The sequence below is a fragment of the Brienomyrus brachyistius genome, chromosome 16 (assembly GCF_023856365.1).
Source record: "Brienomyrus brachyistius isolate T26 chromosome 16, BBRACH_0.4, whole genome shotgun sequence".
NCBI classification, from domain to species: domain Eukaryota; kingdom Metazoa; phylum Chordata; class Actinopteri; order Osteoglossiformes; family Mormyridae; genus Brienomyrus; species Brienomyrus brachyistius.
In genome coordinates this window covers 17013508-17026975 of record NC_064548.1, presented here as the reverse complement: position 1 = coordinate 17026975, position 13468 = coordinate 17013508, and the positions used below count along the sequence as shown (strand labels likewise).

Below are 13468 nucleotides of genomic sequence, written 5' to 3'. Positions count from 1 at the left end.
TGACACACCACAGCACACAGTGCACAACAACGAAATGTTCCCACTGCATTTAACCCGTATGTGACATAGCAGGGCCCCGGGAGCAGTGCTTGGGGTCGGTTCCTTGCTAGTCAGGGATTCAAACCTGCAATCTTTCAGTTACAAGTGCTCTTCCTTAGCCATCAAGCCACCACTGTCCATGATTGGTTTGGAGGGACATAAGGGCCCCCCTGGATCTGCCAGGACATCCATGCCCCTCCAATGCCCACAGTAGCACTAGTAGTAATATTAGTATTGCTTTCGATTGTTCATTTTTTTGAATGAATCATTCAGATGGATAATTTCCCGAATGATTTATGCATCACAAAGCAAACAAGCACACGCTTCAGCCTGCTTTTCTCCCACTCCCCAGTTTGTCTCCATTGACTCTGCTAACGAGGACACTGTAACTGGAGCGTCGGCATTCAGGACGCTCTCCGCCTGAGCGCGCGTCCTCCATCAGGCACGGTGGGGTGTTATTATCAGCTCTGCACCCCCGCGCCCCCCCCCCCCCCCCCCACCAGTTCCACACGCTCCCGTTCCCGTTTATCCACATGCAGGCGAAGGACTGCAGGCGGGAGATACACCCGCTGACTCCGACAAAAAGTCTTGATGGACTCTCGTCGGCGCCGAAGCTGTTCATCTGCATCGCTGATCAATGTGCTCTTTGTGGATCTGCCTGCAGATCTGTCCCGACCGGGCCGTCCTGATATGCAAGGATATAGCAAGACGAGAAGCAGATGCAAAGCAGAACAGTATGGTTTTATGTATACTTCAATATGTGACATACAATGAAATGTGCATTTTTGTAATTAACAGAATTGACGGACACATTTCTGACTTCAGATTTTAGGCCACAAACAAAGCTTTTCCATGTATCTTTGCATTGCTGGTCTTTTATATTGGAATGACACCAAGCATCACAAGAGCAATCTTCACGTTCGTTTACATTTGTTCAGTCCTTATTTCTTATTAATCTTATCATTATAAAGGCTTGTGTTGTACTGCACATTTCCTGTATTTCTGCAGTGACTTTGACTAGCTTGGACAGACCAGCCATTTCCAATTAACCAAAGCCAAAGTTGTGATCCAATATATTTCAATCCACAGCAGATGGCAGTAAAAGGGGTTTGGCACGGATGTGGGGGGAAAAAAAAGAGAAAACTCCTTGGTTGCTGAAGAGGCAGAGTCACTATTGCTGAGTACTTTGTGAACATCGGTCTGGACTGGATGGATGGTATTGCTGTACCATGGAGAAAGCTGCTTATGGGAGAAAAAGATTTTCAGTTCCAGAACCAGGAGGGGTCGTGCTTTTATCCAAGGTTTTACATGGTACCGCTGTGCTGGTTCTGTTTGTTTGTCTCACAAATGTTTTGGACGGTGGAGTTTGTGTGTCTCCGCAGGTTTTCTGCAGTGAACATTCTCCTATGGCTGGCATCTCACTACGCTGAAGTATGAAGTTCTCCTTTTTTATCCTGAATGACAAAATAACTCATGCCTACAGCTGGAGACATGCTGCATATTTCAGAATAAACCCCTTAATTGAATATCTGGCAGCAGGCAGAGTAGTGTTTAAGGGTATTGCCATCTAACTGAAGAACCACCTGTTCAAGTCCTGCATGGACATTGCTGTTGTACCCTTGTGAATCTGTATAACCAGAGTTGTTTCACTAACCTGTAAAATTGATTAAGTTGGCAGCTATTTTGTTTTAGGAAAAACAAAACAAAAGCTAAAATAAATCTGGATAGATCTCTGGGGCTGGCTATTGTAAAAGTTTGTATGTGATTCTGTTAATCTCTGTACAGCTGTATGTTGTATACAGTTACTAAACAAACCATGTCATAAAGACCAATACAATAACATGACAAAACGAAACAATACGTAAGTTTTACATATTATGTTGCTTTTCTTTTGTTCAACATTTATACCACATTGCAAAAGGTTAAGAAAAAAAACTTTTGCGTTTCAATAGGACTAGCAATATTGAAATGAGTAATTTGTGTTTAGTGATTTCAATTCTCAAGACGTGCTCTTCTCCTGACTGCCAGATGGTAATGCTGCTGGAACAGCTGAGATGAGGATCTCAAATGGGAACGGAAAGAGACAACATAGGGATGCAGTAGCATTTTACTCTTTACCCGTGTATACTGATGATATATTATACAGTCATAATGTTCTTTCAAAGTGTTCATGCCATTTTAACGTTTCAGTTTGTTGCCTAAATTTTAAAGTGGGTCATTGAACTTGACTCATGGGAGTTTTGCTTGTAAGTGTTCTGACTGCAGAAGAAAAATATGATTAATTCAGGGAGATAACCAATCAGATTGTAGAGGAGATTTGGTTCAAGTAACCAATCAGATGTCTTGTTCCGCCTCCTTTTGTTGCATGGACCCAATTCCTCTACAGTCTGATTGGTTATCTCTTTGAAGAAATCTTTTTTTTGTTCTGCCCTCAGAACATTTTTGTGTAAGTAAAACTCTCACAAGCTTGAATTTGCTTGAATTCTCTTTGCTTGGTCAGCATTGCACAAAGCTATAAACACTAGAGGTTGTTAAAAATGTACTCAAAGTTAAATGCCACAAACTGTTGTTATGTTTTTTTTTCATTTTTGCAGATTTTCCAATTTGCATGTCAGACTTTGATCACTCACCTTCTACTTTGATAATACAAACATCCGTTGTTGTCCAGTATTATTTTTAACTAACTGCATTCTAACTTAAGATAAAATAAATTTCATGCACGCGACAAATCAGATGACGCATGAAAGCACCACTTGCGGTAAAACCTTGTTGTGATTCTGAGACGGAACTAATTGCGTCCATGTGCACCCTTCACGGCCGTGTACTTGCCAAACATCGCTCCAGGTAAAACATCGGCTTCCAGGAGCTCAAGAACAAGGCAGAGTGGGTCCTATCATGTGCCACCCCTCCCCCCTCCCCCACCGAGGGTACAGCAGCATGAGATTTCCATCCCACTTGCCTTTGCCAAGGAGACATGTCTGAATTCCGGAATATCAGTTCGAATTCCTTCTCCCTAAAAATACCAAGGCCTTAAGAGGACATGAGTCGAGCAATTGAACCTTTCTGCGCCCATCTGCCTCTCGTTTTCTATGGACGGCCACTTTCCTTCCTGGTGGCTGCTAGTTGTGAAGCTGTTTTCTATGCCTTTTCGATGGACAATTTCTGGCTTGCCGTTTTTTGCCAATTGTCATTGTTCCTGTTTAAAATGAAAAAGCCAGCTGACCACTAAAACAGGTACATATCTCCCAGGACACCGTGTCTCCTAGGTTCCACCTACACAAGGGCACCTTCTTTCAAGCCCATGGAATTTGTGCCCCTCAACCGTCAATTATCATTGTTACTAATATTAGCTGTATGATGTGGGGGAAAAAAAAACTTCATTTCATTCTGAGATATCAGACCTGTGGAGGACTGCATTCTGATACAATAAAAACAAAAATTTTAATTCAAAAAAAAGCTTTTAAATATTGTTTGTATTTTGTCTTCGCGCAAACTGTGAATTAATGCAACTTAAATTTTACCAGGGGGAAAATATGAGATTTTTTTTATGCATTGTTAATTATTTTCCCCAGAGCAGTCTAATTAACTCAACAAGGCCTAGGTGTCTTAGCCTGAAGCTGGCCAATAATCGCCCGTCTCTGAGGTGTACACGGGCTTCACAATAACATTTGCGGAAATCCGTCTCCTGCTCAGCCCAGCTTTCGGTTTAACGGAGCCCCACTTACAGAGCAACAGAGGAAAGGCAAGTCTGACAGCATCGATATTACCAGAATAATGCAGTCGTCGCAGAAGTTTGGGAGGTGAAGATGGGTGGAAAGCTTATTTTTAGCCTCACTGCTCTTCCACCTTATAGGGAATCTGCTGAGAACTTTTATGCTGAAGAGGATGTGTATCTGTTCATTCGCCACTTCCCTGCCTGAAGGAGGACGGATCTCAAAAGGTGATTATGCAAGTCACGTCGGCATATTAGCTCACGTGCTGCATATTCTGCGTTCGACATTAATGGCAAGTAGACGCTGCTCCACCTGCAGCGACTGAAAATGTGCCGCTGAACTGCGTAGAGTCGATTTACCGAATAGCAGGTGATGGCTGTACAATCCTTGAGGATTTTGCAGATACCGTCTACAGTTCCGGAGGTCAATGTCACTCTATGCTTTATTTATCGGGAAAAAAAAAGTGTGTTTACTTTTCACACCTAAAGAGATTTTCCCATGCTACCATTCATGGGGATCCTTGTTGTTGCCAAGGAGATTAAAGCATCTGATTCGATCCTTCTGTATTCCTGATTAGAAATTAGTCTCTGTGTTTGTTTTAAGATAAATCTTTTTTTGGTCTGAGAGAGTTTCTATTTAAAAAAAAAAATCAAATTAGTTTATGAGTTTGTTCTGTAACTTCGTCTCAAGTGTCCTCCAGTTAAAAAGTATTTAAAAAATAGGGCCTATGTTTATCTTGAGAATGTAGCCTGTTTACCCATTTTATACCCAGTGCAAGCACAAAAGTTATCATTTGTTTTACATATAATAGACATGTTGTCAATACACTGCGTATTGGATGCAGATAATCATCAGTTTAAATGCCATCATTAAAAATAATTTACCCAACTCTGTGCAGTAAAGCAAAGCGTTGATTGTCAGCAGTCCATTCATTAAAATGTCACGTTTACCCCAGGATTGTGTAACAGAACGCGTAAGCTGTGCAAACCTTCCCTCAGAAGGGGGCCTTTCTTCTCCTCAATATCCCTTCATCAAAATGCGAGTCACGTGGCCCCGTTTCCAGAAGCTGCCCCCTTGCCTGAGTCACACAGTCCTATAGTAATCAAATGCTGCCATTCAGGCCCCAAGCTCCTGTGAACCTCTAGTCCTTACAACAAGCGCGGCAAGAAATTATCACTTTAATTCTAATGAGTGCCCTGGATTATGATTATACACTCTAAGCCTGGGTCAGAACCAGTTAAATTCCAAGGTGTGTATCATGCCAAAAGGCTTAGCCGCGAAAACTTTAGACGGCAAGTAATTCCGAGTGGCAAGATAAATAACTAGTCAGTTAATCTTTTAGCTACAATAAATGTGTCTCTTGTATGTGTTCATATAGGGGAAATTATCTGTAATGCAGCTTTTTTTTTGATAACGTAAACCACTGCCACAAGTTTTTTAACAAAATATAAATGTAAAGCTGTTATAGGCCTGGTAGGCCTATTTACAACTCAAATATGGTGTTTTTGTTTATTATTCGTATTCCACGTGTTGAAAATGCGTTAAAGCGGTTAGAATTAATCTATATTCAGTTCTGCACGCAACAACCCTTGCTCCCATTCGTATTTTACACCATCCCCATTGAATTTAAACACAATTCATCTATGTGTATGTGTGTGTTATATTATGCGGCACATAAGCCGGAGTTATTTAATAATTCATTTAAATGTTTAATAAAGATCAACACTTCTTAATGGACTAGGGGTAGAGTAAGCGTAGTGAGATGCCTTGATTTTCTTGTTATACGGCCAGTGATGGAATACGAACATGCGATACGAAGTATCCCACCAGCGATCAGCCTCAGTTCGTGTCTGTAAATAACGCTGAGTGTGGAACAAACTCCCAGCCTCTCGATAAACGGCAAAACCATGAAAGGGGCTGAGCACCGGGGAAATGGTCGCATCTTTCTGATATGCAAATTGCTGCAGCATGAAATAGAAGGCACTCGCAACGAGATTAAGCAATCGCATGATATTAAATCAGCGATAGCTTCTTTTTTGGCGGTGAATAGGTGAGAGGTCGGATTCTTCCAGTCCCTGGTTCAATAATAATCAGAAACAAAAAATTCACGCACATACTGAATCGGCGTTGGAGCAATATTTTGTACATTTGATACGGAGGTAGCCCTTTAAGACCATAATTCGCAGCTGTGGATTGTTTCTGGTATTTCCATTGGGCGGCGGTAAATGTATATTTAAGCGAGAACCGTGCTGTCTGCTGGTGCTCGTAGACTCGCTGATGATGCAGCTGGTGTCTTTGGAAACAGGCTAATAACTTTTTTTGTATCCTGGACGCAGTATGCATTTTTTGCGATGTGTTTATGCTTTTTTTATGGAGGAGTAAACGCTTTTAAGCTGTAAGGCACATTTTCATTTTCTCCCCCGGCAAGCATAATGCAGGTTTAACGCGCCGTTGAAAGCCGCTCCATTAACTTCCTGCGGGCTTTAGGACCACGTAGAGAAATTCATAAGGAGCCAGTGTTGTGTGCTTTTCACATAGCGGCACTCTGAAGGAAACCCCCCATCGGATCTGGTATTACAGGATACTCATGAAATGTACAAAGATTTCGCTCCTTCCGCGCTGCAGCCCTCCCTAAGATCGCACATGTGCATTTGGGGATGGTGAGTAGCGACAGCACGTTTGGAGGATCCTTGATCAACAGCTCTTGTCATAGAGGAGGCGGACTTCTTTGATGTTTAATCTCGCCCTTCATTCTCTCTCTCCGTTTAGTCTTTCTCTCTCATTTTGTATTTTGTCTTTAATAGTTATATTTTTCGCATTTCTGGATCACGTTTATTTGAAGGAAGCTTGGCAGTTTGTCTGGCACCTCACACCGGAGAAAACCTAAGCAATTTTATTGGATTAAACTCACTTTTGGACAACTTGGTTGTTGCTTGAATGGGATACCTGGATGAAATATCATTTACACCCCACATACTTAAATCAGACGGAACCGTTCTTTGTGCTGATCCGGCGTTTTGATGACCGTATGTTTTCTTATTGACTGACAATCAATCGGACAATATAGAAAGCTCATTTTAGGTAAGCAGAATCTTTCCATTTTTTAACGTGGCTTCCTTCAGCAATCGTTTGTTAAAGTTGTTGCTTTTTTATATATATTTTTCCCGTTATGAGATCGGTGATTGCGGCGACGCAGCGATCCGTTGAATTTGGAAATAATAACCGGTATTAATAAGGTTATAGCAATAAAAAAAAACATCTTTTTTTCTTATTGTGTCATTTTATATTTAAAACTTTAGAGTCTGGTTAAATTACAGACCATCGGGCTTGCCTGCAATGGCTTTCAAGTTCACCACTTGGCAGCAATTCAGGTGAGATGGACATAATCCAATCTATCTGTATCTCTATAGCCATCTGCGGTGCCTGCATGATCTCCCACATAGTTGAAACCAGAATTAGCCAGCAGATTTTTTTCTTGTATTTTGCGTTACGTGTTGACCAATCTAATAACAAAATTCTGGTGAGTTTGAAATGATTTATTATTAGAAATCACCCACTGCGGTTATGTCTGGACATATTCTAGCAACCGCGTTGAAGAAACCTACATCCACTTACCTAACTTTTTTTTTCTCCCGTGTGTAGCATTTTGTTTAAGTGTTGTTTAAGTCACACAGAAATACTCCATCATTTTAACATGAAATTCCGTCCCATCAATTTCGTTCAGGCAATTAAAAACAACTTATTAAAGCTGTGTATTAATTAAAAACTTAGTAGGTGCGATGTAGCAGTGTAAAAGGAAAAGATGGATTTTACAGTCATGCATATTAGCGATGTTATGATGAAGAATGGCTCTTTTTCACCTATGGTTGTATGCGTGTATCTATACAGTGTATGCTTGTGTGTATGAAAGGAGCAGTAAAAAAAATCAAACGACGTTTTCTGGTCTCGGAGGCTGGTTATTTAAGCATTATTCGAATATGGTTGCATGGCTTTAAGTTGGTTTATTTTCGACGCGTTTAATTATGGCACAACATGCGTTATTGTTGGTCTGCCAAGTTCCCGGTAGCGCCCGGAGGATCGGTGCATTTTCCCTGCTTCTCGCAACAGTATAAGCGACTGTCTAAAGCCCAAAAATCGTTGCTTGTTAATTGTATCTCAAGCCATGCAGCACCGTCTCGACCGCTTTTCCTATGGCTCTAGTCTATTTTGTTACAGATACAATGTAGCCTAGCATTTCCCGTTTAATGCTGTGAATGTTACAGATAATTACTTATGTAACGTTTTCAAATCCAGTGATCTTCGAAATTACTGCCAATTTAATTACAGGCTTTTGTAAAATGTAGGTTATTAAACGGCGTCCGACAAATAAATAGGAAAAAAAAGAAAAAAAAACTGTACCAATGAACAATTTTCACTTACCACGTCGCAATCAATAATCTTTTGGAAGACTAAGGAAGAAACACTAGCAACGAAACCTGTGTTTAACACAATTGATTTAATCTGTGATATATTGGAGACACTTTCCCTACTTATCTGTAGTTTTCGGAATTATGAGTATAGAACTAGTTCAATATAGGCTACTGTAAATTTAATGGATGCCATGGAATTTTAAGAAATGACAGCGCTGGAAAACTGACACGGAGTTACCATAGGTTGTTTAATAGTGGCCACCACAATTTAGGCTCAAGATTTAATAGTATAATAGTCCACTTCAGATATTACAAAATACCAAAAAGCTGACAAATCAAATTAAATTTAAATGTAGTTGATCGATATAACCGGCACACCGCATGCTTCAAGCTGAAATCAATATTTTGCTGTCGACTTACGGAAAGGCTTATTTTGTTGGCATAATGTTTTATAATGGAGACTCGCATTTTCAGGCACCGCATTATGCAGTGAAAATACCATCGACTTGTAACGAAGACAGAGCTTCAATACCGGGTTTCTTAATGCTGCTCCTGGGCGACCCATGGGAATTCTGGATTTTGTTCCAATCAACTTCTTAATTAATTAGGTTTGATTGAGCTGTTTGGAAACGAAGACACGTATGTCACATATAAGGCTAAAAGCGACATATCCTTGGGGGCACATAAAAAAGTGAAATATATTTTATGAACTTTATTTGACTCAATTATTATATTCGAATACAACCGTAAAATTAGTTGTATGAATCTTTCAGTGTTTTCTTTAACAAATTAATTAACAATTAATTCTTACTATTAGGGGATTCTATATTTTTTCAAACATGCAATTAATATAAAGTTCATTAATACTGAGAGATTTAACATAAAGTTACATGTTAATTAATTATTAAAGTGTTGCTGTTGGTATCATCATAATATTCAGGGCTGGCCTTAATTGCAATTAAAGTTCAGACTTTACAGCTCAAGATTGATCACTTAATAACCAATAGCTCAACTGTAATACCGTATTAGTTGAAAGTTTGGCGTAATTCAAGATGAAAAATAAAACTAACCCCCGCAACCCATGCACCAAAGTAATGTTAACTACATTTCTGATGTTTTTTTCTCCTATCTATCTATCTATCTGTCTATCTGTCTATCATGTCTATCTCTGCAAGCAGGTTGCTAAGGAATCTGGAATCCTTTTATATGTATAACTTGGTCGAAACCGCAATACCACATTTGTTCATAGATGCTTTTGGTTTCTTGCCTTCACAGCATATTCACACATACAAAACATGTCATTATGCCAAAGATGGGCTGTGTACATTTCACCTTCTGGCTCCGCTACATGAACGGGGATGACTTCTCTTCAGTTCTGACTCGATAGAGCCTGCAGTCATTTACATAACTCTCCACCCCCCATCAACCTCTGTTTGCATATTACATTGCATGTTCGGTAAACGCCTCGATGGGTGAACACTTTATCAGGCATATCCCATGCTGATTTACACATTTTTCCCAATGGGTGCATTAACTTTCAATTGTTCAATATTGCTTCGGATGCTGTGTGGATTATGTGCTGTTTAAAAGCCATTACGTGGCCATGATGGAGTAGTTCTTGCGTAAATATCCTGGGAATACTGCGTTGCTCTTATACATGAAGGGTGGAATGCCAACCATTAGTATCTTCACTTAGAGGAATATGGCATTTCGACTTTGCTACTTTATTATCAAGAGAATATCATTACTCCCCCATGCTTATATAAATCACACAAGGACTCACATTCCCTGGCTAATACTGGTTCGGGAATTCCGGTTTGAACAAGTTGTTTGCCATTAATCATGTAATGTGTTTATACAGGTAATGGCTGCATTGACGTTCATATGGAAAGATCCCTCTCTCCCACTCCCGTACCACAAGGAATATGTTTTAATTAATTAAGTGCAGTTTTGATGATGAATTTAATTGCCATCTTGATTTTCATTTAGACCACTTTATTCCATTTCTTTGAGACACTATCAACTGGATGTCTTCTGAGAAAATCAGCAGGAGGAATGAATTGCGTAATGTGGAGTTCTAGGAGGAAAAAAACAATTATAGGACCAGGTAGAGAAATTATAGTTAACAGTTTTTAAGGAGCACAGTTGCTTCCTACCACATATGTGAACAAATGATAAAGTGACCGGTTAGCAAAGTGTTTAGAGTGTATTTAAAGCTGTCATACTGCTGAAAACCTTTGGCTTTGTGACTGGAAGATGACACCTCTCTACCAGAACTGCCAGTTCCCATCGCCCCCGTGAGCAAATATTTTTCCCTGGCGTGACCTGACGCTCGCTGTTTTGGGGCGTCCCCTCATGGTGGGCTGATATTTCTGATTTATGCAGAGTCGTCGTCATGCCTGCGGCTTTGATCGGCAATCAAACTGCACAGTCAATTAAGCAGTTCGAAAAGGTTTACAGCTGATATGAGAAATAGGATCTATTGTGACAAATAGGCCATAACAAAAGGAAATGCTGTGCCGGGTAAACTGAAGTACTGTGACTCTTTTCTGCTGTAAGTCACCCAGTGAGACTGCTCCCTAGAGTCAAAGTGGGACTCGATAATGATTCTTTTACATGATAATGCATGACGCCCTGTGTTAAAGAGAGTAGCTGATCAGGGTGAATGGCCATGAGCCATCCTCTGCTGGATCTCTGCTGATTTTTCCATTGTGCAGCACGGTCACTTATTGCTTTAGATTCTACCGAGGATTGATTCTGCGCCGCGTTCATGAGAGTTAAGAAAGGCGATCCGACAGGCAGCCGAATGGATCCTAAATGCTGCCTTATTCTGACTCCCGCACTGCGTTCATCGCAAGTTTGTAGTACAGGATTTACAATATAGTGAAGAGTGCGATTCCATTTTTTTTCCCGGTAGAATGGGTAAATATTGTCCCTTGCAATTCCACTGTTGAGCAATAGAATCGCAAAAAAAGGCAGTCAAATGACACGTTCATGCATAGGCCATTTCCATTTGCGTGGTTGTGCTCCCCCCCCCCCCCCCCCCCAAATCTATGGAGGTTGTTTTGCTGTAGATAAAGGCTGACAAGTCATTTAGCCGAACAGCTCTCTGTGTCCAAGCTCTGCTGAGGCGTTGGCTTGAATACCAGTGTTATAATGTCACCCTGCTAAAGACTAAGATATAGTTTTCTTACAGCAGAGTATCTCTTAATGTGAACGTCGTGAGGAGGACAATAGCAACGGCTATTGAAGGGTCTGAAGGTAGCTGTTGATGGGGCAGGCTGGGAAAAAATCATGCCATGGTTCTTTAAATGCTATATTTGTTATTTATGTATTTCGTTTCGGCAATGTTCATGGATGAGAAATACATATAGTGTTAACAAGGTCATAATAATATTCAAAATTGTGATGTAGGGTTGTTGTGTGCTTTCACTATTGTTTTTTAGCGTTTACATTTTACATACTTAGCAGATGCCTTTGTCTAAAGCTACACACAGGTGAGACAAATGTCACATTGCAAACATACATGCTGTCAAGGAGTGAACTAGGCATAACTGCAGCCAGGCTGATCTTCCAATGAACACCAAGGTGCAAGCAGGATTGGAGCAGGAGCTGCACGACAACTTCTAACAAAGCAAGAACATAATAGGACTATTCAATGACAAGAAGTGCAGCAGTGTTTTATATTTTAACTATTTCTGTTTTACAATCAGAAAGGGGCATCGTTTTGTCTCTATTGACCTCAGACGTCAACTGTAAAGATCCATCGCCAAGGAGATAAACATCATGTAGAACTGTAAATGAACACTGCTCAAGATGAAGCGTCACCATTCACTGGGGAGATAAGGACGTTCCCATGCGTAAGCCTTTGTGTTAACCCAGAGGAAATGCAGTGAGCTCTCTGCTCCCCTACCCCCCCCCCCCCCATTTTATTTCTGCCTCCCCTATTTCTGAAAATGAGGTCGTCGCAAAACAACGACCACTTTATCTCGTGGCTCTCCGATTTTTCTCCTGAGAAATCACACTCGAAAATCTCACGGAGGGGGATCTAAAATATCGATCTCGGCAGGGTCTAGAAGCCACCCTTTATCTCCACTCGAAGCATCAAAAGACATGAAATGAGGTTACGCAAGATCCTAAAGTGCCTCTCCTGACCTCTGCTGATCGGTATCTCAGCATAAAAATCCTGCAATTTCTTATCAGATCCACTGATGTCTATTTTTGAAAAATATAGTAAAAACTCCAGTAATAAAGTATCAGGATAAATTATTCAGAAAATGGGAATTTAGAAAATCTGATGTGTTTTTCTTAGAGCAGAGTTCCCCCTTGAGGAATGCTCTGTCTGAAACGGAAAGGATCAGGGTGACAAGCTTGTCCTTTCCCAAAATGAGTAATATCAGCATTTTATATATCTAATGCTTCTATACTATATTGATTGTGTGAAAATAGCCAATTCTTCCATTCATGAGCATTTTTGAGCTAAAGCACCGGCATCCCATCCAGGGTTTCCCTGCCTTGTACTCTGTACAACATGAGAAGGTTCTAGGTTCCAGGCTCACTGAAACTCAGGGGAGATTCTAGAATTTGACTCTTGGGGGGGTTTGGTCCCCTTCTGAACGTGGAATATTTGTAAATACTCGCATGGACATATAGAACGCATGGTTAAGCTCAACTAATTTAAGAGTTTTTTTTTATTACTGTGTAATACAAGAGGTATATTACAGAAAACAAGATGGATATTTTACATTACTTACAGCTAGTGATGTGTTGAATCAGTATTACCTCATCGAATGACACTGTGCCCAGTTGCATTTGAGTGTTTCAGGAAGCTTCATGATAGAGTCTTCGATTTGGTTGAAACCAAGCAATGAAACACATGGGGGTGGTGGGGGGAGATCGGAGGAGAGTTTGCTGATTGTTTACTGCTGTGCTGCTGCTTGATATTCAGTCCTCACACAGAAGAGATCACAAAGTCTGAGGGGTTTTAGAGGATTTGGGAAAGAATGACCTAACTTTTTTATGGCGGCTAAGAGGAGAGGCGCGGGGGTGAAGCCAGTACCACCCCTTCTGCAGCCCTGTACTGACCTACGGTCAGAAGGTGAATCGATGAACAATAGTGGCATTTATCCTGCTTGTTTTTTTTTGTGTGTCCTGTTTGACCCACAGAATCCCTAACAAAGAATGAGAAATTTTAAGCATTGCAAAGTTAGTAGCCAGGCAGACCCAATAACTCGGAGGGCACGGGTGACGTTTGGGTATCGGGCGTCGAGTCAGCCCTGGAGGAACCACGCTTCATATGTGAACTTG

At 40.8% G+C, this 13468-nt stretch overlaps 1 protein-coding gene across 2 annotated transcripts in view; it reads left to right on the top strand.

The window, feature by feature from the left end:
• The first annotated feature begins 6037 nt into the window (after positions 1-6037).
• Positions 6038-13468, top strand: part of LOC125710190 (interleukin-1 receptor accessory protein-like 1) — a 261530-nt gene continuing 254099 nt past the window's right edge. For both annotated transcript variants that reach the window (XM_048979622.1, XM_048979621.1), the window contains exon 1: positions 6038-6833. The gene's annotated coding sequence lies outside the window, so the exon portion shown is untranslated. The remainder of the gene's footprint in view (positions 6834-13468) is intronic.